Source organism: Pogoniulus pusillus, chromosome 17 (genome assembly GCF_015220805.1).
Source record: "Pogoniulus pusillus isolate bPogPus1 chromosome 17, bPogPus1.pri, whole genome shotgun sequence".
In the NCBI taxonomy this organism is placed as follows: Eukaryota; Metazoa; Chordata; class Aves; order Piciformes; family Lybiidae; genus Pogoniulus; species Pogoniulus pusillus.
In genome coordinates this window covers 19,391,191-19,415,701 of record NC_087280.1, presented here as the reverse complement: position 1 = coordinate 19,415,701, position 24,511 = coordinate 19,391,191, and the positions used below count along the sequence as shown (strand labels likewise).

The window sequence follows — 24,511 nt, the reverse complement described above, 5'->3', positions numbered from 1 at the left end:
AAAGCTGCCAAGTTCCACTCCAGGACTCATTATATTTAGTAACGGTGGAAAAAATTGCTATCTATAGAGCATTTTATGTTGGAAAGGAACTGGGCTTCACAACAATGCAGATGTGCTTCCTTGTGGATCCAGTTGCTGAATCAACTCCTAAGTGAGACAGGCTGTCCATTTCGAATGCAGGAAGGACGGTTTGGAAGATAAACATGAAATGGGATCTAATGCAGAAGGCAAAATCTCCTGAAAGATGACAGTAAGAGACTTTAATGCAGGGAGGTGTTACTGCTAACCATACCAGTCTGATTTTCAGGTTCCTTTTGCACGAATTCCCTGTCTTCCCTCTTTGCTTGGCAAAGTTGTGCTCCTAACTCTCTTTGGTTTTCATATTGTACAACAGTGGCTTAGTTGTGCTGTAAATGTGATGCCTTTTTTTTTTTAGATTCAACTGTGGGTTTATTTCAAAATCTATTTTCTCTGGGGAAGGGTGTACAGTTTACTCAAAATTTGCCATATGCTTTGCTTCTCCAGGAAAATAGTTGAAAATACTGTATTTTTAAATCTTGTGAGTTGTGAAGAATCAGAGAGAGGCCTGATGAAGAACACTAGTTAAGATGATTGATACTTAGAAACTCTTCCTCTCTAGAGCAAACTGCTTCCAAGAAGTACCTCAAGAGAGACTGTAGAGAAAGGTATTGCTGCTTTTTGGGTTATAGGCCTTGAACCTGCAAACACTTGTGCATGTAAATAACTTTATATAGGTGAATAAATGCTTTGAACTCGAAAGGGCTGCTTACATATAAAAAGTTTTTTTATGTGTGCAAGTGCCTGTAAGATTAAAACCATAGTTAGTATTTGATTAACGTTGCAATCCTCCATGGTTGTGCAGTCATATGGACAACACAGAGGGAGTTTCAGATGATGTACCTCTGGATCTGAGCCTGCAAATGAAGTCTTGGGTTATTAGTTAGGCTGGTTTTATATTTCTGGGTTTCAAGATGATATAAATATGCCTTTAAAAAAAAAAAAGTTTAAAAATCAAATCTACTTCATTCTAAACAGGGAGTGTTAGCTTGTGTTACATGTTGCTCTTTGGGCTTATTTCTTTTACAAGTAAAAAACTCTTGAATTCATCTCATAAAATTTTATATTTTCTGTCTTGCCCTTTTCAACTTCAGTAGCTAAGCAAAATTGAAATTGAAATGTAGAAATACAGAATTGTCTTTTTAAAAAAATAATCATAATCTCTGTTCAACATTTTACCAAAATCAGCATCACTCTCCAGAGGCTTTTGGCTAACAAATTACTGCTTTTTGTAAAAGGCCACAACTCACAGCAGCTACGAAGAGCTTGTTGTTAATTGTTGGAAGCTGATTTAAATCCCATACAAATTCTAGGACTCCTAACTACAGGAAATGCAGGAATCCCTCATACAAAATTCTTTTTGGCTATAACCATGCCTGTAGGACCACACAATTTACAATTGCTCTAGGATTTTTCTGCAAATTATTACTCAGCCCTTAAGCAGAGTTTATGACAGTGCTGGCAAACACTGGATTTAAGGAATGTTTAAAGGAAGTGCCTGTGTTTATACAGAAATTACTAGATGGGCATGAGTAAGACATTATGAAGAGCTAAGATATGAAAATGCATCCTGCAGGGCTGGGAAAGCACAGGAAGAATAAATAGAACTCAGCTCTTAGACCCAGGGATCAATCCTGGGCCAGAGAAGTCAGTTTTTATCATGGCTGTTTGGAACAGGCTGCTTTTCAGTGAGTGTAGAAAGACTACATGGTCTTCATAGTTCATCCAGCTAATTACAGCGTGCAGAAGCAAGGACATTCCTGCTGCTTTTCTTGATCTGATTCAAAACCAACTTCTCCCTTGTCCCTTTATGCACACTCCTCTCTACAGAAATCCTTAAAGCCATCTTTGTTATCTAGTACCTTATTGACACAGTTTCCTTGTGCATAAAATAGAAATACTGCTGTGCAAGCCTGCTACTCTGAGAGACTTATTGTGGGGTTTGGGTCTGTTTATTTTGCTTAGTTCTGTGCATGCACACTTAGAGGATAGGCAAATAACCAGGTCTGAAATTCACCTCTGTGCTGGGTAAACATTTAAACTTTATGATCCTTGTTCTAGCCCTGTACATAAGGGTGAATTTCATCCTCCGTAAATGCAAAGTCTCTCTGTGTTATTACAGTTGCCTCTCCCCATCTACCATTATCTTTGAACCTCCTCTCCATCATTAAGCTTTCTTTTAGGGTCCAGGCAAATGTCATTCTCTTCTCCTCTTTCTCTGGCTGGCCTCCGGTTATATTAGAAAATAAAATTAATCTCAAGGGGAAAATAGCACTTAAAATTATTACTACTGTTTAGCTTACTAAAGTGATTTGCTCTCCGTGACCTGTCTCAGGCTGATCCTTGTACAAATCAAATCAGCACACAAAACAGCACTTGGAAACTGTTTCCAGACTCAGAATTTCACAGCTCCTGAACCTTTAGAATGTCACAGGCAAATCAAAATGAACATATTGGTTTATCTGTCTTTTTAGATCCCAGACAGCACTTATTTTTTTTAAGGCATGTGATTCTCCCATACTCCTTATTAAGTCTATCAAGAAGCCAGCTGTAATGCTTCTAGGTGAGTACATGCATGAACGTTTTGCTGAGTGGGGGCTGGAGGAAGTTTCCAACCACTTTTAAATCTGTCCCTGTGTTGTTGGGGATTAATGTCACTCTGACCTCCAACAGTTTCTCATTAAGCTGTCTAAAATATGAGCCCTTACCAAGTGCCTGCTCTTCACTTTATTTGATAGGTTTCATCAGTGGGCTGGAGGAGACAGCTTGTGGATGTACCCAACTGTCATGATGTTTCTCTGAGGCTCAGCTTGGTCGCTGCCAGGGCACATGTGCAGAGCTCAGCACCATGCTTCACACAGCCCGGTTAGTCCCAAGAGAGCTGCGTGTCCTCACAGCATGGTCAGAGCCATCAGCTCAGTGTGGCTACAAAACCAGCATGTTCATTAGTTCTGCCTCTTAACAGCAGATTAGTGTAGGTGTTGTGCCTATAAGCCTCTATAGACAGTCAGATCCCTTACCGTTTCAGTTGTAGCTCAAACCACACTAGCTTGAGTGTCTGGCATACACCACTGCATGGTGCAAGTGCATCCTCAAAGCCCAAACTCCACAAGCATTACGAGGCTGATCCTGTGACACACTGCTAACACCTCTCACATAATTTGTTGCACAATTAGGCTCTAACACCATTGCCTTTCTGACCTTTCTGGAGTGCAGGACACCACAAGGATGACATATGCTGCTTTTTCACTTGAGCTCCTTCCCATCCAATTCAGCAGACAGATATCAATGTCTGTGAAATTTAAGCAATGACATTACAAAATCCGTGACAATAATTTGTTCATCGTGTGGTGACCTCTTGTGGAGTCATTTAGAAATCAGGCTTGGTCCGTTATGTACAGTACATTCCAGGCAGGGAAAGGCAGGAGCCATAATCCAAAATGTTTTTGGAGTCAAAGGGATGGTCACTCATGCTGAAGGACAGAGGCTCCCGTGGGCTTTGTGCATGTGGGCTTGACGGCAGTTTTGTTTCCTTGTATCTCTGTTCTTCCCACACTTTCTTTGTGCTTCATAAAAACCAACCTGCCCTTGGCTCTCAAGGACAGGCTTACTTTTAAGGAATTAGTGTTAAGAAACAAAGTATGTTATAGAAATATATCTGCACCTTATGAGCAAGATCCTAGCTGTCGTGTCACCCCATTTTTTAAATTGTTGTGCTGCACATATGGTAGACATCAGCATGGCTGCTAAGCCTTCAAGGTGCGACTAGGTGTGAATTGTTTAAAACAGGACTGCCACCAAGTTAATATTGAAGTTTGTGTTTGGAAAATCTAGAAGTGATTGCTCTGCACCCCCTGCCCATGTCTAATGCATAAAATCAAAACCTTTCATGCCATTCACATTATCTTTTGTGCCGATTCTGCTCAAAGCCAACCTTTATTTTTCATTAATTCTTGCAAGGCTTGAAGCTGTTCCCAATGAAACCAATTGCCAAACTGATTGTGGAAGCCAGATCAAATCTGCAGTGTAATTTCCCCCCTGCTTTTTTATTGTCCTTGCTCCAAGTCATTCCTGTCTCATGCAAACTACAATAACTACGGCATGCATTTACTTGTAGGAAAAATTATCTCAACTTCCTCTCTGTGCATATAATATCCAGCAATGTACTACACTGAATAGCATATTGAGAAATGCTATTGATTATTCAGAGTTTAACATCATGAGCCATTCCATTCTTCTCTTCATTGAGACTATTTTTTTTCCTTACACTCAGATAATGTTGCAGTACTCTATATAAATAAAAAACTATGACCTCTGCTGAGAAGTATCCTCTTTGCAAAGGCAGTTCTAAAAACAGCCACTTGGGTCAAGGTTTGTTTCTTTTTTTCCCCTCATTTGTTTTGTTTTTCATTTTTTGGCTTTATTATTTGGTCACTAAGCAAAAGGTTTCCTGGGGTTTTTTTTAAGCTTGAGGGAGAATATGAATGTCATAAATATTTCATTTTCCTAGCACATCTTGCATTGTTCTTCACTTTCAGACCTTGCCAGCAGTCAACACAGTAGTAAATTTCAGCACCTGTGGACCTTTTTCAGTAATTTATGATTTCCATTAGATTTCCATTAGAGATGGACTCAAACGGTTTAGAAAAGTGCTAGCACCTTCAGCCATACGGCTTTTGCCTGGCTCCGAGAAGGGTGGGTTGTGCTTTCCTGTCTGTGCCTGCTGCCAAACCTTTGGGCTTTCAGCTTCAGCTATCTGATCTCAGTGCCACCCAAAATACCCCCTCGAAAAGGTGGTGCCACAACTGAAAAAGGAAGGGAGGACTAAATAGAAAACCAAACTTCTCAGTAAAAACACTGCCATTCTGTCCTCGCAAGCCTAAGAGTGCAAATCCAGTTCACAGTGACTGGCTTTACTGGGTGTCTGTATTTCCTAAAAGCCAACAGACACAGGTGGTGCTTTTGGGGTTGGGTTTTTTGTTTGTTGGTTTGGTGTGGGGTTTCTTTTTTGTCAGTAGCACTCCATCCTAAGCTTTGAGGGGTGCCTTTCACTTCCTTCCAGCTCTCAGTCTGACATAGCTGTAGTCTGGTAGAGGGGTTTGGTGGTGGTGGCAGGTTGTGTTTTAGTATCACTAGGAAATAAATGAGAGCGAGGCTTTAAGGGACAGGTAAGAAATTTGGGGCTAGTTTGATAAGGATTTGAATTAATATTCCCTCCAGGTCTAATATGAGCTTATGAGCAGCCTGTATTTGTTCCAGAACTACTTTGGAACCTGGGAAATCTCCCAGCTTTAAGCTCTTCATGCCTGCCACAAACCAAGATACAGCAGCAAATAAATCACAGCAAATAATTTAGTCATGAATTGTCCATTGGCATTGTATCATAGCTTGAATATATTTCTCATAATAGCTCACGATAGTCCCATTGACATCCACTTGACTTTTATTAAGTTTTGCAGATTTCTCTCTCATAAGAATGGCTCTGACTGGCATGTGATTCTACAGCTGATTCAAGGATTGCATATTAGACAAAATATTGTACCCGTGGCATTTTCTGGCATCTGTCCTTGTATAGGGATTGGAATTTTGGTCATTCTGTCTGTTCTGCATTTATTAATTATTTTAACCAGCTCTACTACATCTAGCCACCATCCCTATGTAAAACTTTTCTTTTGTTGCCATCCTCCTACCACCTGTCAGCATTGTCATTTAAGCAGTAGGGCACTCCAGGATGCGTGGAGCCTGCTGAGATAACGTCATACTCTGAGTGCACTTCACAATGGTTTTCAGCAAGCTGAGGAGTGACATTATCTCAGCAGGACACCTGCCCTTCACCTTCCATATGGAGACCCACCTCTGAAAGGTCAACACTTGCAGTTTGAAATAATATTTTAGCCATTGCTATTCAGAATTCAGAGAAAGAGGGGAGTGAACATCAGATAGCCATGAAATCCATTACTTCTAGAAAGTGATAACTGGCTGGAGACATACTCTCTGAATATAGTTTGCCTTAGACTTTAAGCACAGCTTTTCAAAAAGAACAGTCTAAGTCTATTTTGACATGGAGTCCAAGTGCTGTCAAAGTAGCAATTTGCATTCTAAAAAAAAGTGATTTGCTTTAAAAGTGCATTGATAAATTAATACATTGAGGACTCAAGCTACTTTTATCTCTTTGCTTTCTGTCTGCTGCTGCTTCGTGGAATAGCAGCAGACCTGCTTAAAAGATCGTGCAAATGGTGTCATGGATGAAGCTGACCCTATAGCTAGAACCAGTGGATGTGTTTCACTGGGAGGGCTAGAGAATCTCACCTATGGGGACAGACTGCAGTAGCTGGGACTATACAGCCTGGAGAAGTCTTCAGGGAGACCTTAAGACCTTAGAGCAGCCTTCCTGCACTTGAGGAAAGTCAGGAAGGTACTACTTACAAGGGCTTGTAGTAGGAGGAGGTGGAATGAATTTGAGCTCGAGGAGTGCAGATTTAGACTATATATCAGGAAGAAATTCTTGACAGTGAGGTTCATGAGACACTGGAATAGGTTGCAGAGGGAGGTCACGGATGCCCTCTCCCTGGAGGTGTTCAAGGGCAGGCTAGTTGAGGACTTGAGTGACCTGGTGTAGTGGAAGGTAATCTTCAATGTCCCTTCCAACATAAACCATTCCATGAATCTATGACTTAGTGTAGTGTATGCTTCAGTGGAGCATCTTCCACACTTTTTTTGACTCAGAGTTATTGATGAGATCATAATTTTCTCAAATCTTCTTTACTTTCTGACCTGTAACATAGATCTGAGAAACTACTTCAGTGGTGTTAGAAATGGTCAAATGTCACACAATTCCTTTCCTGTTCTTTTTTTTCCTTTCTAAGAAGAATGTAACTCCTGCAGCCCAGTTCCTAAAACAAATGTTTGTGGAAAATGAAACATATCTTCCACACATGTTTGATGGTATTAACTTTGTGCATTTCCCCCCCACACACACACATCATTTATGCTACTAAAGCACAGCAGCAGAAAAGGAAAAGGTAAAGAATAAAACTGATTTATCACTGTTTTCTTTGTTTTTATTGCCGATGCAATTCAGTGAAATTAGTGGAGTCCCCCCAGCACAAGTCATGCAGTGCTGAGCCACACCAAGGCACTTTGCTTTGAGAATCTGGCTGAGTACTTCTGGGAAGTGTTTCTCAATATCAGCTCAGCATGACAAGGGCATCAACTGGCTTGTGGATGGGATTTTATCTTCAGTGGCTAGACACACCTTTGATTTACTGAATAATGCTTCCTCTATTGTTCGATGCAACAGCAAATGGAAGGCAATGGTTTTGGCAAACAGATTTAAGCAGTGTCTAGGGGAGCTGGTAAGCTGTGCATTTACAGCTACCACTTTTCAGCTCTGTTTTAACAAGATTCTGTTTTCCTCCCCACCACTGCTCTGGCTGAAGATTTTGTAGATATTGGAGGAAGACACCAAAATTTTTGTTTCATCATTATCACAAGATTCCTAGATTGGGCTAAAGAAGTGAATCTGATTTTGCTGAATTCCTGCCTCAGTTTTTAAGCGCAGAGGAATTGGCTGTATTGTGATAAGTGCCCTCTCTGAAAATTCCCAAAGGAATAGAACCCACAGTCCTTATAGGAGTCTTCCATTACTCATCACAGTAACAGATTATTACTCATAAATACCCTTAAGTTCAGAATTAATTTTTCACTAATTTTGTTCTTAAAGCATATACTGTGTTCAGGGATGTCATATAGAAAGCAAATTACAGCAACGCTTTTTCCACTTAGGAGGAAATTCTTCACAGAGAGAGTGATTGGCATTGGAATGGGCTGCCCAGGGAGGTGGTGGAGGCACCGTCCCTGGAGGTGTTCAAGAAAAGACTGGATGAGGCACGTAGTGCCATGGCCTAGTTGACTGGAAGGGGCTGGGGGATAGGTTGGACTGGATGATCTTGGAGATCTCTTCCAACCTGGTTGATTCTATGATTCTATGAAAAGACATTTTAATGATAGTTATAAAAATTACAGTTTCTTAGAAGTGGATTAAAAGAAGGTGTCCCACATTCTTCTAAAGAAGAGCTATTTCCATGGAGTTTCTTGTATTGGTAAGAGAATAAGAACTGGTGTTGTGGGGTATTTTCTAGCAACTAACATTCATTTAATTTGAGGAAGAGGAAGTTGAGGGGAGAGCTCATCACTGTCTACAATTACCTTAAAGGATGTTGTGGAAATGCTGGTGCTGGTCTCTTCTCACAGGTAAATAGCGATAGAACAAGAGGGAATGGCCTCCAACTGTGACTGGGTAGGTTTAGACTGGACATTAGGAGACATTTTTTTCCACAGCAAGAGTGGTCAGGCATTGGAATGGGCTGCCCAACGAGGTGGTTGAGTCACTGACCCTGAATGTGTTTTAAAGTCATTTGGATGTGGTGCTTAGGAACATGGTTTAGGGTAAACCTTGTAGAGTAGAGTAATAAGTTGGACTCAGTGACTCTGAGTCTTTCCCAACCAGAATATTTCTGTGATTTATATTTCATTCACTGTCTTTCCTACTGTATTTTGAAACTTTATAGAATATGTCAACAGAATTTCATGAAATTTCAGTCAATAGGTGAAAGCACAGAAGGAGTCAAGCTATTAAGTAGCAAATAGAGTTTTTTTTTCAGGGACAAAGCACTCTTGGGCTAGGGGCTGTGTCTCTGTATGAATGTGTGTCTAAGGTAAGCCATGCTTTCAGCTCCACTCCTACATGTTAAAGCAACATAGGACTGATTCCAAATGCATAGTTTGTCCTGGATAGAAGTTAAGCCATGTTGCATCACTGTGGCGTCTTACTTCTGACAAGTTTTCTTCCTCTGTTCTCCATGAAACTGTTTAATTCACAGAGCTTTGATGTTTAAACTGGTCCTGACCTTCTGTGAGTACTTCAAAAAGAGGAAATTAGCTGCTTGGGGAAAGACAATGCCTTAAACCTAGGAATTTGGGACGCACATGTTAAAGTCCCACTGAACTTGTGTTGACTTCTTCATTTCTTTTTGGTGTTGTTTCTTGATTGACTTATAACTTGGGAAAGGTGTTAATTTTCAAAACTTCAGGAATTTCTCTTTATTGATCTGTCTTTGAAACATCATTGCTGTTGCAAGAAGAATCCATCAAGACACAGGGAGCTGCTCTAAACAGAGAATATAAAAGACTTTGATTAACTTTATTTTGGCTTTTACTTACCTCTAATGAGTAAAATGATTAATTGAATAACATTCCCTGGCTTCGCTGTAGTTGATGGTCCATAACAACTCCCTTGGTTCTCATAGTTTATAATTTAGCTGTCAAAATATTCTCTGGGTTAGATCTTGGCAAGAAAGGTCTTGACTGCACTTTTTTTCCCCCTTTCTTATTAATGAAGCAAAGCTACTTGAACTATTTGTTACAAGTTATTGAAGTCAGTTGAAAACATGGCACTTGAAACTACACACTGGGTTGGTGTTAGAGATTACTTGGGGAGGATAACAACATAAGACATCATTTCAAAATATTTTAAACATGCAACCTACCTATGTTAATATGCCTTAGACCATTTTCAGGTGGGGGAATGTCTCCATTCTGTACTAATGACACTTTTAGGAATAGCTGAATTTAACAAATTTGACCATCAACAGCTTCTTGATATTTTGGAACCGAAAAAGTATTGTGTAAAAGTCCTATCTTTTAAAAGTTACTTTTACTTTTCAACATCTAGTGCATCAAAATGCAGTTGGACATTGTTTTCACAGATACACCTTTCTTTCAAGTCAGGCTTTAGTTCCAGTACCACAGGACTCAGCTTTTGGTCCTAGTAGTAATTTTCCCCTCCCATCCCTAAAGTATAGTTTTCTGTTTTCCTGAAGAGAACACATATTTGCCTTGTGCCCTGACTGTTTTATCCCAACAGTTTTGGGGGCTTTTTGGTGATTAGATTCAGGCATCTGTTCCTGGGCAATCCTGTTTTCAAGTGGGTCTTTCCTTTTGAAAGCCAGTTGAAGCCCTTTGTTTGATTGCATTTGCTAATAGCTAGATACAGCTGTTGGAGCACTGTGGCTATGACTTGTGACTCTGAGCTCTGTAGCAAGGGCAGTTTAGGAAAAGGTCTTGTCTCAGCTGTTTGCCCTGAGCAGATGGTTGTATGGAGTGGGATGTGTTTCACTGCTCAGAAAAGCAGACCTGTGCAAAGTGCCCACTTGGAAAAGCAGCTCTTCTTTTCTTTCTGTCATTTGTGATGTTCCTTATGAATCATGCTGTTAAAACCAGTTGTATTTCTGAAGCTAATTTAGCTCACATAATGATTGTTTGGCTTCATGTGGTTATGCCTTTTTGTAATGAAAAAGATTTGATCAATCATGTTGTGAATATCCTCTGCCATCACTATAATTCTCTTCTAGTGTGCATTGTTTGGTATTGTTTTGAATATTAAGTTCACTTCCTTAATATTTTATACCTGCTTTTGAGAAAAGGAAAGTTTCTTACACTCTTAGTTCTGCTTGTGAGTATCCTGATTCATATTTTGACATATTAAGTGCCTGGGATGTGTGTATGTGTATGTTAAACATTCCTTATTTTGCTCTTATTCCCAGTGGAATTTCCCCCTAATTTCTGTGCTTCAAAGGGAATATGCAGTTAAATATGAAGTCTTCATTGTTTCTATTCAGCCAAATCCTTTAAGATGCTAACTACTCTCAAATTCTCTAATACTACTGACAACAGAAGATACTGATTTCAGTATAGACCTTTGCGTTTTCCTGTCTTTTTACTCTCTCTGCAGTCCAAGAATATCCCAATAGTAAATGAAAGCAAAGATCCTTTGCAAATACAAAACCTTATTCTCAATTTTCTACAAAATTCTCTTGAATTCCCTGCCATACCCTTCCACATAAAATTCTATAGTGTAAATATAAATTTCTACACATGGGCCAAAATCTTATGCAGCTAAAATGAACATCTATGGCACTAGGGTTTATTAAAGTCATGAGAAGTGTTGCACAGATATTGCACACTGCAGAAATCCTTTTTAGTACTATAATAAAACATAAAATAAACCTGTCTGTACTTCTGTATGTCAGAACTGCCCTTTCCATGCAACACCACTTCTTAAGAAATGAGGTCTTACTCTTGTCTCTGTAAAACTTTTTTATGGGAAGATAATCTAAAAGTCAGTCCAGAGCTTGTCAGAAGATTTCTGATAGTGAGACCCCACACAGTGAGAGACTAAGCAGTTTTTCTACTCACACTGGCAGATAGAAGGTACAAGTGTAGGCACATGGAAGTTTTGTAACAAAACTGAACAGAAAACTGTCGTCTTGAGTACCAAGGAGCATCAAATGGGGTTTCTTGAAGACAGCTATTAGTGAACTCTCAGGTCTGAATAAAATGATGAGATCAAGCTGTAGTGCAAGTTCAGACACAAGTTTCTTAGGCTTGTGCACAGTGCCATCGCCAGCAACATTTCCAAAGCAGTTTATGGCTCCTCCTGAGGACTGGCCATTTCAGTTGTGCCTGATTGTGGATGTTTGATCTAGATTTCTAGCTCAGACCAAAAAAAAAAAATTGGGAACAGACAAACTTAGAATTGGAAGCTCTTTGTGGAGAGGTGAACATTCCAGGGATAGGCCATAAAATAGTAACAGTGGATAAGTTAATATAATTTCATTGGAGCATCAAAAGTCTGGAAGCACAGCTTGTATCTGCCCCTTGCTGCTTCTGCTGGGCCTGCTGCTATCTTCCCCTGCCACTGTTTTGGCTGCTGCTTTGCTGCTACGCTGCAGCTTGACCCCATCCCTGTCTTCCTTAAGGTTATTATATTTCTGTAGCAGTTCATTTTTCTTATACAATTATATTTAAACTGTACAAAAATACAATTTCATTTTTTCCAACTTTCCAAATTCTCAGTTGTAGTGAATTTACTCTATTGGGGAAGGGATCCGTTCTAACCCAGTACACTGATTATGTCAGATGTGGGAACTCTGGGATCTAAAATGATGTAAAATGGACACCATGAGTTTTCCAAAATTCACCAATTAATTTCTCTTATCAATACGAAAAACTTTTCTTAAGCTGTAACATTTTCAACTCTCAAGTTACAGTGTTTAAATATTCAACAGTTATCAACTGGATGTTCACATCTGGTCATTTGATGAATTCATAGAATCACAGAATTAACCAGATTGGAAAAGACCTCTAAGATCCACACAGAATGGGTGTGACTGCTACTCTTTTGGAGCTGAAACATGAAAAGTCTATGTGCAACACCTTTGGGCAATGTAAACTTTATCATTAATAAATTAGGCAGTACAGGGATTACTTAATAATTAAATCTAAGATTCAATATTGAAGTCCAAGAAGAAGCCTTAAGACTCTTGATCCTGTTCAACTCATCTCAATTACATGACCAAAAACATTGGAAGATTTTTCTGTGCAACTTTGTGAGTATCATTTTCAAAGTCATTGACTCTTCCACAGGGAGTTTGTTGACTTCAGTTGAAGTAAGTTTAGATCAACATTGAGCTATTTTGAAAAATCCTCCCTCATACTTTCTCTGAACTGAGACATCTGAATCTTCTGAGATTAACCCATCCTTTGTTCTGGAGTCATCACCATGGTTTGCAGTTCCTTTTTGGTCTGTTTTCAGCTGAAGTTATTTCAGATGGAAGACAAAAAAATGTCTAAGTAGTTTCTCCTTCTTTCTTTTAAGAGCTAGAATAAGCATCAGATTTTGTGAAACTGTGATCAGATTTGTGTAGTGATTTTTATTGTCTCAATAAGTGATATAAATGATGAACTTCTCATTCTTTAATTTCCATCATGGTTGTGATTAGGGAGAGATGGCACAAGAGAAGTGCTCCCTCAAGCTTTCCTTTTGTTTGATTAGGTGGGTGGTTGGAGCTTTTTTTTGTTACCACATGCCTGGTTTTCCTTACAAAGGCACCTGATACTGTCAGAAAACTCTTCTTTAAAGACTTTGTGGCTAAAGAGGAAGGATCCTTCCACCTGATTTTAGCAAATGAAATTAAAAATGCTGATTGAATCCTGTGTGAGCTGGATTTGGAAGCACTTCCTCAGACATTTTTCTTATTTTGAATAGAATTTTCTTTTCACACGTACAAAGTTCAGAAGGACATCCAGCAGTCTGGGTAGTGAGTAGAGATGCAGGAGCTTCAGGGAATTTAGGAGAAGCATATGGGGTGGAAATGGCTGCTGTCCCTCAGGTATCTGATTGGTACTCGTTTATTTGGAAACAATTCTTGCTGTCAGAAACACTGGGGAGGGTGACATTCTGGGAATGGATCCTTGGCTGGGATAAACAAGTATAGCTCATTTAATTCAAAATATTTGAGATTGCCAGTGTTAAGCATATTGTGAAATGACATCTGTCGTAGGGAATCTGAACAAACCAAACACCTAAACATACAAACTGCTTTATTCTCATCCAATGTAGCAGATAAGCCTTAGAAACCTGAAATGTTTACATCTACCAAGAACTGAGATCAATAATGTGCCTTCACTATGGCTTATCTTTTCATTTTAAAGCCCACTTCCACATCCTTCTCTCTAGTGCATTCAAACCCTGAATATTGAACTTTCCCATTTCTCCAGTGATTTTCCTATAATTTCACTCAGCCAACCTCCTAGTCTTGTTGGTTTTTTTCCATTATTTTTTCACATTTCTATTTAAGCTGCTTAAATAATAAGACACATTTGTCTTCTATCCTATTAATCAGGCACCTCATAAAACAGTTGTACAAATACTGAAAATCCACAGACTTGCATATGTTTACCTTGGAATAAGCTCACTTTGATGTTCCCATGAAAGATCAAGTTCTGGGGGGGGGAGGGTTGGTGAATTGGGTTTGGTTTTTTTTTAGTTTTGGGCTTGGTTTTGGTTGTTGGTCTTGTTGTTGGGGTTTTTTAGGCATTCTTTACATGCAAATGAAGATTTTCACTTAGCATATCTTTATATTAATGACTTACAAATAACAACATGAAAAGGATGCAGTGCTTGGGTGCGCCAAGCTCTTTTGCAGGCTGGTAGTCTGAGTAACAAATGGCTGAGTTATGGCAAATTATATCCTTGAAAATTAAGGATTTTTTTGGTTTTGAGTTTCATGACAGAAGAGCTATAACCTACTGTGTATTATGTAAATCATCAGCATCCTCTTATCTTCTTTTTTGTAGCATGCTTCACTGGTGCTTCTTGGGTATGCGTGAGTGAAGGATAATTTGACTGCCCTCTAGCACTCCAGTGTCTGGTATTGCACAATCAGGGAATCTGGTGTCACATTAAGGCAATTCTTATAATATAATCAAAGTTCTGATGTTGTACTGTCCTTTAGATGAAACAAACTAATGAAATGTATTGACCCTCCTTGCGCACTTCTGAAGCAAAATGACTAAGCGGTATTGAAACTACATGAAATACATTGACATTGATTGTGAAGTCTGCGTTCCCAGAGTCACTTTGGTAGCTGATTAAAGTGTCACATTGACAATATAGCCCCTTTTGAACAGGAAATTAATACCAGCCTGGTGGCAAGGAACGTTATTCTAGACCGTAGCTTGCACTATCACCAATTCTCAGAAATGAATCAGAGGCTCAGCTATTCCAGTGTGGCACACTGCTTTTGCTGATTATAACAAATATATTGAAATTGCAACCACCAGGAGGAAAAAAACCCAAGCTTGTGACATTTTATGTTTATTCTCATGATTCAATATGCTTATTACTGATAGGAATTTCAACAAAGACTTAATATGAACTATGTGTTTTCGGTCACTTAAAGCTCCATTCAAAGTACGAGTCACATTAACTATGTCTTTCTAATCCATCTATCATCTCTTTGAATACATAAAAGCCTTTGTCTTACTATGTGGCTGATGTATGCACAAGTTGGGGGAATTTCTATAGATTGGGATATACAAGCATTGAAAATATGTGTGTGTGTGTGTGTGTGTGTTTGGCAGAGAGAGGGAGAGGAAATTATGTATTCGACGTACCGTACAGTGCTACAAAGGGCAAAATGAAGCAGATGAAGCAGCAGTAGAAGCTTAAAGACAGCCTCACCTCTGAGAGATGGTTTCTTCATCCCTGAAGCATCCTTTATAAACAGCCTGATATAGGAGAAATTGAAGGAATGGAAAAGGAGCTGTGTCATGGGAAAAAAATATTTATTCATTACTAAATGGGATTCTAAAAGATAAAAATATACAGATGTATACAGAAAACAGACAACAGTTTTGTCTTGGAAAGATCAAATTCCAGACCTGTCATTATCGTGTAGCACAGTTCATACCCTTTTAAATGAAAGGAAGATCCATTTTTAAGCACTCTATTATCCAGACTGTTTTCTTTCTTGAAATGAACTTTGCACCATATTTTTGGTGAACAGATCTATGCAGGTTTATACTAGCTGAGACTCTGACTCAGCAGGCCATCATGTCCCCTTACACCTATTCCCAGTTCTCAGCAGCCTCAAACAGCTGCCTCTCCTTCAGTCTCTGCAATCCTCCAAAGCCCTTTGCCTTATAAAACTCACACTCTGAGCTCAGCAGGTCACAGTTTCCTCTCCTAAGCCTTTGACTGGCTACTCAATTGCCATCACGTGAGCCAGCTGCAAGCCAGATTTCCTTCATGTCTCTGTGCAGAGTTATGGAGCGGAGCATGAAATGGAAAGGAGCATCTCTCTTCTAAGATATGCAAGACTGATGCTGGTAAATAGACTGGCCAAAGAAAACTGATCAAGGCTGAAGGGTTTAGGAGACAAAAAGAGGTAGTAAAAATTCTTGCCTTGCAGTACAGCAGGGAAGGTTTTTTGGTTCATTAATCTGCATAAAGTTTTGGGCATTCTCTGGAAGGTACCATAGTTTTCTGTGGAGCAATACCACTTCTATTACAAGTTAGCTTTGCAGATAGTTCCTACATGTTTCTTTCCACATCCAGAGCACAACATTCTTTCTCTGTGCACAGCAGCTCTGAGCTAGGGCTGGCCAGATAGCATCCCAAGGAAATATTTCTGTCCTGAAATGCCCATCTGGGGAAAAGGTAATTTTTTTTGGAGGTGCTCTGACCACAGAAACTAGGCAGGTTTCTACTGGCACCAGCCACCCAGCAAGGAATCAAAATCCTGATGCCCCTCATAGCCTTGCAGCACACCCCTGGATCAGGCTCTTAAAGCCAGCAGTATGTCCAGAGGGCTAAAAGCCTTGGGCTCCCCAGCTCTCAGATGCAAAATCTCCCTACTTCTCTGCTGTCAGCCCGGCTCTGTGGGTTCTTCTGACAGTAGAGCATCCAGCTGCTTTTCAGCCTATTCTGAGGGTAAATCCAGGTGGGAGCCTGATGGTGCAGGGTACCTTGCTAAGTAGGATCATGTTGGAGGTTGATTCATCCTTTGAAAACAATCTGCTTTTGAGTCACCTAAGAGCCAATACCCAAAGGACCCATAGCCCTGAGCCATCAGTAGGCTCATGGCAGGGTGACACAGCATCCCACTGCCATAGAGCAGAGCAATCTGCCCAGGCTGCACTCAGTCTGGGTGATTTGTTGGAAGGATTGAGAGGGTGGGAAACCCCTTTCTAACTCACCTCTTCTGGAGTCTGTGGCTTCTTGTTCAGGAACATTGTTGTTACTTTCAGCGCTGCTCCTGCTGTTGATCTTGGCTTTTGCTTCTGTGATTTCTGTTCCCCGCTGCACTACTTAGGTGAACAATAAGTTCCATTTCCAGCAGTGGTCGGCCTCCTCTCTTACCCCTTGCCTGCAGGAATTTCTTTTGTTTGGTTTGATATTTTTAGTCACGCTGTGTTGTAATAATAAGAACAAGACCATGGGTATGCCAGATTCCAGCCTTCCTTCAGTTGCCGTGGCTTGCCTTCGTGTGTTGTTATTGCTGTGGATGAGCTACTGCTGCTGCTGTGGCCCTACTCCTTGATTTCTGCTGCTTTAATACTGTTCCCTGCCTCACTACAAAGCTAACAGCGATGCTTGTTCTCTCTGTCTGACATCTTGAATTCACCCATGAACCCAATATTTTCTGTAATGGCCAAAACCAGTGTGGAAGGAGGAAAAAGAAATGAAATAAAATACATAAAAATAAAACCCTGTGCACTTTGGCACTCTTCTCTGCACTGTAGAAAGTGCTTGTGCACCTAGTTGGACGAGGACATCAGGATGTTACCCTAAGCTCTATGTTTACACTGCACCCAAAAATAGGGATACTGAAAGATCCTAAAGGTCAGACTGAGTTGAAATCTCTGGTCTATAAGAAACTGTTTTCTGTTGTTGTCTGTAAAGCTGAATCAAAGCTATGCTGATGAGGCCAAATCACGGTTATGCTCATGAGTGCTGTGTGCATGTGGAAGTAAGGCCCAAGGGGAAAATAAACTAACACCATCCCATTTTGCAACTAAACTGTTTAAAGGGGCACTGTGCTAGTTTTAGGATAATTGGAATATTTTAATGAGAAAAAAACAGATTATAGGCTGTGAAAAGGAAATAATGGAGATGTCTACTTCACTCATAGGCTTGCTGAGATGTACAAAAGCAAGGATATAAACATAGATAAGTCAGTCTGTCTGACGGAGTCCATCAATGTCTGTGTTTTCTGCCTGGGCTTCTGCTGTTCTGCTTGGATCTGTGTAACCCAACTAAGCATACTGCTTCTAATTCCCCTTGCCCATCCTCCCAACTGACCTTGCACATAGGGCAGATTCTTGGAGCGAGGAGTGGAAAGAATGTGGAAGGGTGGTTGAGAGTCCCTCCCGGGGACTCTGATTTCTGGGAGGAGTGTTGTGTTTCTGTATTACTTTCAACTTGCATATTTCTGTATATGGCTGTGAATATTTGTGATATATTCTAAATATCTGCTTGTGTGTGCTAAGCTGTGAATGTAAACCTTCATTTCCTTAACTTCCAGCTGACTGAGTCTAGTTTGGTGAATTTGGGGGGGATAACTGCTAAACCATCCTAGGCACGGACATGGTAGAGATAGCCAGGGGTTAAGACAGGTATTGTTAGTGGCTTTGGTGAAACTCCAGTGTCTGAAGGGAATTTTCAGGCTGCTCTGAACCTTCACAGTTTTTTGTAACTGCTCATTTCATGCTGTTGGCAAAACCAGTTTATTAACTTTGTAACATACCACTTCATTACTAATTCTTGTCTCTCTGCACTTCTCATCCTTACCTCAGTCTGGTTAGAAGGCAACGAGTAACAAAAAAACATCTAAGAAAGTTCCCCCAAAGGACTGCTTTTTTAGAATTTGCCTCTCTATGAAGAGAGAAAATATGAGAAGGCCACTGGGTTCCTGGCTCAAAGTAGGCAAGCTGCAATATACTTTGCCTGAATTATGGGTTTGAAAATAGTTCCATCACAAATAGATTATCCTTTAAAAATATTTTTTTTTTCTGAACTAATGAAGCACTTTGGATAGTTCAGTTGGTAAATAAATAAAAAGAACAAAACTTGTCTGACCTGCTGGTATGATCCCTTTCTTAGGACTTTGTGCAGTCTGGATCACATCCAGAAGCTGGTCTTTCATGTCTTACTTTAAAAACAGAGGTTTGGATACTCTCTTATTTTGTATATTTGTATATGCCCATATAAAAGATCTCTCTCTCTTTCTCTATGTATCTGTATAGACCTGTATATAAACTCGCATATATAAAATAAGGAATCTGATTTTTCCAGCTGTGGTTAGCTGTTCACCTTCCAGCACAAAGTCCTTCTCTTTACATGTAGGTGCAGGCTGCTCTAAGTCTTTGGCTCTGTTTTTATGATGGTGTGCACAAAAGGGTGGCTATTTCATCTATGTAATTCTTCACCTTTTGCACTAAGGGAGCTTCCTTGGACAAGACTATAACATTCTACTGATTGCTCTTGTAAGCAGTCCAAAAATCAAGGATTCTTATGTAGTTTTCTTTAATGCAGTCTGGATGATAAATTTACATCTATATATCAGAAACACTGTCTTCTGCCCTACATTACTAATGTCAGAAAATTGCCACTATATAATTCATCAAAGTATTTCTATAGACTCCCCCTTTATTATCTCTTCTCTTGCGAACAGCATAATTTGCCTTCATTCTATGTCAATGAGAGGAACTTTAATCTTGGATACTGCTGTATAAGGTGCTGCTCACATTAAAAGAATGGCAAGGTAAGGAGAGGGTGGGCTGGGATAAAAATATACATCAGAAGCTATTTATTAGCAACTACAAACATAGCAACAGCATTCTTTTTAAATGCAGCTCGAAAAAATTGCTAATAACAGCCTTATAATGAAAGTTTCCTGGCATTGTTTTAGTCACATTTATTTCTAGTCACAATTACAGAACTTCTTTAACACTAAGGAGCGTATGCTGAATTCTAAGTCATACCACTTTAGAAGTCTGCAGAGCCATGAAGTGAATTTAACTGGGAGAAAGTCTCAATATCTCATAGTCATTTTGTACCTTTCACCCTGGAATATCCTGAAGTACTTTTCGGACATAGAAAACTGATACGTAATTGCACCTGCTTCAGATATGAAATGCAGCAGTTGTTTAATGGTGCACAGAAACACTAGACAAGGGTAGGAGGCCAGAAATTGAAGAATACAATATCCAGCTGAAAATCCAGGTGGGATTTAGGATGGTAGGATGTAATTGCTTCAATTAGAATTTTGTGAGAATAATATATTTAATAGGTGCAATTCCAGGCCCTATTGGAGTCAATGAGAACATTGCTGTGGATTACAAATGAGGTTGGAATTCCTCTCATACCTCTACCTTTATGAAAAGTTTAATGAAATACTGTAGTCAGAATCGTTTGCAGGATCTTGATTTCTTTCATCTCTTCCAGAAGAATTGACTCAATGCTCAGTCCGGCATCATAGCTATGAAATCTTGTTAAGCACCTGTTTTACACCCTTAAAAGTGAGAGGAGAATTGGATCCAGCACCTCCTGTGGCCTTTCCCACCAGCCCGAGATATTGGTTCATTCCAACCCAGACAGAAATGTCAGCTGCGGAATCAGCCTGACGCACACAGCTGTTCCATGGAGGTTTCCAGTAAAAAAGTAATTTCCCATACAAGTACACAGGCTGATAGCTCCTATGCTGTGCTGATCCTGTCAGATCTCACGTGGTAAGGTTTTATGACCGTAGGCCATGTTTTAAAATATCAAATGTTCCTTTTTGGTCACTGTAGAATGTTAATAGGTAACGGGAAGGAAAGATGCACAGGAAATAGAAGCTGTAAAACTTAACATATTTCTGTGGTCAAGAAAGAAAATATTTCACTCTATCCACCTCCTCTTCCCCTTTTCTTCACTCCTCCCCTCGCCCCCCCAGTTTCTTCTTTCAGTATCACAGGGGTTTAATGCTAATCTTAATGAAAATCTTCTATTGTTTTGGTTTAGATATGAGCTGTGTAATTCAAATACCAATCTCTGAACCATTCACTTCACCTTTTAGACATGTATCCTGAAGTGCACACAAAGAACAAAAGATGCAAAAGTGGCTATCCAGGTCTCTCACTCCACCAAGAGCATCTCTATGGGCAAGTGCCCTCACTGCCTCGCATTGCCATTATCCTCTTGCAGCTATGTGGTTTCTGAGTCAAACTCTTTGAACTTCAACTGCCCATCCAGCCCAGAGAGAGAGTCTGTAGATGTCCATGTCCCAGGTGTCTGAAGTACATCTGAGATGGTGCAGTGGAGGCTTCAGCCGCCTGAATGAGTAGATATAGATCCATTTGATGTGTTGGATTTGCTTGTCCAACAGCAGTGGTGCATAGTTGCTCAGTATCACCTTCAAAATTTCTGTGCAGAAGGGTGTATGAGTGAAGCAGGTGTATGTGAAATACATTTCTCTTGTAAAATGTCTGCCCTGGGGATGAGATTTCCACCCACAAATAATAATAATAATTTAAAAAAAATACTGGAAGTTTCCATGATGAGGCTCCAGTCAGAGAAAGCCAAAATTCTTTGTGTTACATCCTCCCATTGCATTGCTGCAGCAGGTGAGATGGCACCAGGGAATCTGCTGTGACGTTCCAGGCATCCTATACAAATGCTTCCAAAAATACCCTAAACCAGATCCAGCGCTATCCTATACAGATACTCTGGAAGGGTTTATACACTCATGCTATACAATCAGAGCAGAGACTTTCAGTAGTTTCACCAAAAGAAGAAACCAAAGTGAGCAGAAGCCATTAGTCATCAAGAGATAAGCATCTCCCCCCAGTTACATCTGGATGCTGTGGGCTCAGATCTTACCTCTGTCACTGTAGTCAGCCTCTGTGTTTGAGCACTGCTCCAAGGGTCTACCACAGAGTAAGGGAAAAGTCTTTTTTGTTCTTCCCCTCTAAGATAAACATGAAATTTTAACAAGTGATTTACTTGAAAGCTGCTATCTGTTTTGTCTCATTTTATGCCCCAGCTTGCTTCTAGGTTGTTGCTGTGATTTTTTTTTTTTTTTTTTTTGGTACTTGTAACACATGGACCCTTTCAAAAACACCAAGTATTTGAGATAAAACTGCTCGCAGCCTACGGCATAAAATGTAGGGCTACATGAAAGTAAAAAAGGATGAGAGCTTTTCAATCAATTTGATGAAAAATTTAAGTTAATTAAAAGAATGCTCAATTTTTCCCTAGAAGGCGACACTGATCTTTATTATTAATGCATACCAGTGTTTCATAACTGTGCATAATAATGGCCTGTAACATCAGGCACAGCTTCATCCCTGGCTTAATTTGTTACAAAATCTTTTTTGGTATTCTTAAAGCATTGCCCTTTGCCACTGTATCCCTGATGCTCTTGGGCTAATTCCCAACTCCTAAAGGATGTCTTATTTTATGCTCACACCTGAGAATTAATTTATCAGATTGAAAAATAAAACAAAAATACTCCACAAAACAACTCAGTTTAAAGCTTTTTAAAATATAATAATAAAAAGAAAAACAATTAAAAGGTGTATAGAGGCTCTTCACTGCTTGGCTTTCATATTACTATTAGTATTCATATTCACTTAGTGGAAATAGCAGTACAGGAAGAAATGCTCTTACAGTCTGGAGATGTGATGTAGGAAAAAAAGCAACAAAGACTGGTGTTTGAATGACACTCACTTAATGTTTCCTTTCCTTACATATATGGAAGCAAAGGAAGTATGGTCTTTCCAAGAAGGTGGAGGACAAACCTACTGAAGCAGTATCTTGGGAAAAAAGCCTAGTTAAGTTTGCCTCCATTGCTGTTGGTTTTCAACAGTTAGGTTGTTAACTCAAGTTGGTAAGAATTTATGTTTTAGAGTTGATAGGGTTCAATTCCTTCTCTCTACTGATACCTCTGCTTACAAGGAAAAAGAGCCCTTCTATCTTGCCTAAACTTTATCCCTTTTTTCATCAAATCCTAGACACTTCCCCAAAGGACCTACCTAAGGAGTCACTGGGCAGCCTAGTACTCTCCAGATTAATTGAGTGAGATGTTTTTGTAGTGCATAGTTTGGATTTTACATCAGCTGAAGAGCCATCATGTTCAGGGTTTTCAAGGTGATGAAACTTGCCAGTTAGGGACCTTCTTTAATTTCCTACAGCAGGTGGAATGAAACTATGCTAAGTTATAAATCTGGTAAGATATAGACATGATATGCAAGTGTCCTTTTGTACTGAGGCAATACACCCGAGATTTAGCAGGCAGGTAGAAGTGGATCCACAATCTATAGTTGTTACTGGACATTCAGCTCATCAAATAACAGGGAAGAATGGGCACCACTTTGAAAGCCTGCAATTATCATGGCTGTTATCTGTCTTCCTGGATGTGCAGAGTTATTTTGGCCTAGGAAGCCACTACCTTCTCCTGATTCCTGCACTATGCTTCCACATGCAGGCTGCAGGCATTGACAAGTGATAATGGTCAGGTAAATGATCAGTGGTGACTTGTGAACCCCTGTCTAATTTGTCTGTCTATATCTTTTAGAAGAGCAACCATCATCTCTGCAACTAGTAGCTGGGTTGAAATCTTAGCAAGTTGATGTTACGTTGTCTTGCTTCTCCACTCCCCTTGCCCTTCTTTCTTCCAAATGCTTTTACACACTTTTACTAGCACTTGATAGAAATTATACTGTAAGAGTTTTTGAAAGTAGGCCTTGTCCTGTAATTTTAGATTTGATCATAGTGTAATGAGGACTATGTTCTGGCTAGAGGTTTTGGGAACTATCAACACATCCAATCTCTCTTCTTCCCCAGTTCTGCAAAAGCATTTAAAGGCTCCTGAGACTTCTGCTTCCCATGATATCCCACGAGTATGTGCAGGGGATGGCTCAGTCCCCATCCCGAGCAGTTTGCAGGTTAAGATATGAGGAATAAATGAGTGCCATGACTGCTAAACAAGGGTATAAAAAGAAATGCTCTGGCTGAAAAAAGGAGAAACCTAACTGAAGGCTCTTTTCTTTCTTTTCCCTGATTATTCTTTTTCCTTCCAACATATAAACTGTAATAAATGTAAAGGACCATAAACAGAGTATTTCTGTTCCTCTTTAATAAATATGAAACAGATGTGCAGGCTCTCAATGAGGAAGAGAACCAGAGGAAGGAGACTGTGAATAAGTAAATTCTAGGGGAAATAATGTTTATCAAGCAATGGAAAAAACCAAGCTGGGAGTTGAAAGCAAGATTTAATGACAAGAAATGATGATAAAAGAGTCCACAGCAGTTGAATTTTATGATAAGTCTTGCAATCCAGAATCCCTTAGCCAACTGTCTGATTGTAACTGGCTGCACATCAAGCACCCAGGGCCCTGCCCCAACCTTTGCATGATCTCTCAGCAGTACTTGGGAGCTCTGGTGGAGTCACAGTGGAGTGGGGAGGAATTTTCAGCCTTTGCAAGCTGCATCTGTAGTGTGGGTTGTCCCAAGCTTCTCCATGAAGAGCGCAACAGCGCACTGCACAGCGGGGATCAGTAGGACAGGCTTACACACAGAGCTGGCTGCAATGCCCATTCACTTCAACTAAACCTCGTGTTGGAAGCTTGCTGCTTTACCAAATAATAAAGCTCTCAGTTCCAGGAGAGACTTTCTGGTTCAGCCAGAGGCTCAAGTTTAACAGCCTTCTTCATCCCTAATGACTGTTCTGACCCTAAGTGGGTAGTTGTTCTGAGGTAGGCTTCCTCAATCTGTTCTCTTGGAGCTCTCTACTTTGCATAAATAATTGAGCATTCATTAGAGCGGGTCTTGAGCCTGGCTTTCCCACAGCTGAGGTGAGTGCCCTGACCACCACATTATTGATTTTCCTATCCCAACTGATCAATATTTCATTGATCTCTTTGGTTCTAATTGGCACAGGGGTGCCCGTGAGCTGTCCAGTGAGAACAAGAGCAGTGTGTAACCCCTAGGAAAATAGCACACCATGTATTATCCAGGAGCAATAGCTAACATGGCTCTGCAAGA

At 40.0% G+C, this 24,511-nt stretch overlaps 1 long non-coding RNA gene across 1 annotated transcript in view; it reads left to right on the top strand.

The window, feature by feature from the left end:
* LOC135183152 (uncharacterized) overlaps positions 1–24,511 on the top strand; it is a 198,239-nt gene that overhangs the window by 150,924 nt on the left and 22,804 nt on the right. The window contains exons 2-3 of the long non-coding RNA XR_010305426.1: positions 18,730–18,825; positions 19,158–19,247. This is a non-coding gene — a long non-coding RNA (uncharacterized LOC135183152). The remainder of the gene's footprint in view (positions 1–18,729; positions 18,826–19,157; positions 19,248–24,511) is intronic.